Consider the following 1,972-nt stretch of genomic DNA (forward strand, 5'->3'; position numbering starts at 1 on the left):
AAAACGGAATCAAAAACAGCAGAAGAAAACTCACACCCTGGAGGAAGCATCTGCTTGGCGTTCAACGCCAGAACAGAGCATGGTTCTGGCGCTGAACGCCCAAAATGGGCAGTATCTGGGCACTGAACGCCCAAAATGGGCATCATCTGGGCGCTGAACGCCAGAATTGCACCCTGGAGAGGAGCTGGCGCTGAACGCCCAGAACAAGCATGGTTCTGGCGTTCAACGCCAGAAAGGGGCAACAAATGGGCGTTGAACGCCCAAAATGGGCACCAACCTGGCGCTGAACGCCCAAAGTTATGTGCAAGGGCATTTTACATGCCTAATTTGGTGCAAGGTTGTAAATCCTTGAACACCTCAGGATCTGTGGACCCCACAGGATCATCTCAGGATCTGTGGACCCACAGGATCACCTCAGGATCTGTAGACCCCACAGAATCCCCACCTACCTCCACTCACTTCTTCTCACCCCTCACCACTCTCTTTCACAAAATCCCATAAACACTCTTCCCCAAAACCTTTCACCAATCACCTCAATCTCTCTTCCCCATCACCTCCTCACCACTCACATCCATCCACTCATCCCCATAAACCTACCTCATAAACTCCAACTACCTTCAAAATTCAAAATCAATTTCCCACCCAAACCCACCCTAAATGGCCGAACCTTCACCCCCCTCCAATCCCTATATATAACCCTCCATTCTTCCTCATTTTCACACAACACAACCCTCTCTTCTCTTCTTGGCCGAAACACAACCCCTTCTCCCTCTCCTCAATTTCTTCTTCTTCTTCATCTGTTCTTTCTTCTCTTACTCGAGGGCGAGCAAAATTCTAAGTTTGGTGTGGTAAAAGCATAAGCTTTTTGTTTTTCCATTACCATTGATGGCACCTAAGACCGGAGAATCCTCTAGAAAAGGAAAAGGGAAGACAAAAGCTTCCACCTCCGAGTCATGGGAGATGGAAAGGTTCATCTCCAAGGCCCATCAAGACCACTTCTATGATCTTGTGGCCAAGAAGAAGGTGATCCCCGAGGTCCCTTTCAAACTCAAAAGAAATGAGTATCCGGAGATCTGACATGAAATTCAAAGAAGAGGTTGGGAAGTTCTAACAAATCCCATCCAACAAGTCGGCATCCTAATGGTTCAAGAGTTCTATGCCAATGCATGGATCACTAAGAACCATGATCAAAGTAAGAACCCGAACCCAAAGAATTATCTCACCATGGTTCGGGGGAAATACTTAGATTTTAGTCCGGAAAATGTGAGGTTGGCGTTCAACTTGCCAAACATGGAAGAGAACGCACGCTCCTACACAAGGAGAGTCAACTTTGATCAAAGGTTGGACCAAGTCCTCATGGACATATGTGTGGAAGGAGCTCAATGGAAGATTGACTCCAAAGGCAAGCCGGTTCAACTAAGAAGATTGGACCTCAAGCCTGTGGCTAGAGGATGGTTGGAATTCATCCAATGCTCAATTATTCCCACTAGCAACCGGTCTGAAGTTACTATAGACCGGGCCATCATGATCCATAGCATCATGATTGGAGAAGAAGTGGAAGTTCATGAGATTATACCTCAAGAACTCTACAAGGTGGCTGACAAGTCCTCCACTATGGCAAGGTTAGCCTTTCCCCACCTCATTTGCCACCTATGCAATTCGGCTGGGATTGACATAGAGGGAGATATCCTCATTAAAGAGGACAAGCCCATCACTAAGAAAAAGATGGAGCAAGCAAGAGAGCCCATTCATGGAGCTCAAGAGGCATATGAAGCTCACCACCATGAGATCCCGGAGATGCCTCAAATGCATTTTCTTCCACAAAACTATTGGGAGCAAATCAACACCTCCCTAGGAGAATTGAGTTCCAATATGGGACAACTAAGGGTGGAACATCAAGAGCACTCCATCATCCTTCATGAAATAAGAGAAGATCAGAAAGCAATGAGGGAGGAGCAACAAAGACAAGGAA

At 46.8% G+C, this 1,972-nt stretch overlaps 1 long non-coding RNA gene across 1 annotated transcript in view; it reads right to left on the reverse strand.

The window, feature by feature from the left end:
• Positions 1-710, reverse strand: part of LOC110269737 — a 20,999-nt gene extending 20,289 nt beyond the window's left edge. Inside the window, exon 1 of the long non-coding RNA XR_002358501.1 lies at positions 698-710. This is a non-coding gene — a long non-coding RNA (uncharacterized LOC110269737). The remainder of the gene's footprint in view (positions 1-697) is intronic.

This window comes from Arachis ipaensis, chromosome B03 (assembly GCF_000816755.2).
Source record: "Arachis ipaensis cultivar K30076 chromosome B03, Araip1.1, whole genome shotgun sequence".
Lineage (NCBI taxonomy): Eukaryota > Viridiplantae > Streptophyta > Magnoliopsida > Fabales > Fabaceae > Arachis > Arachis ipaensis.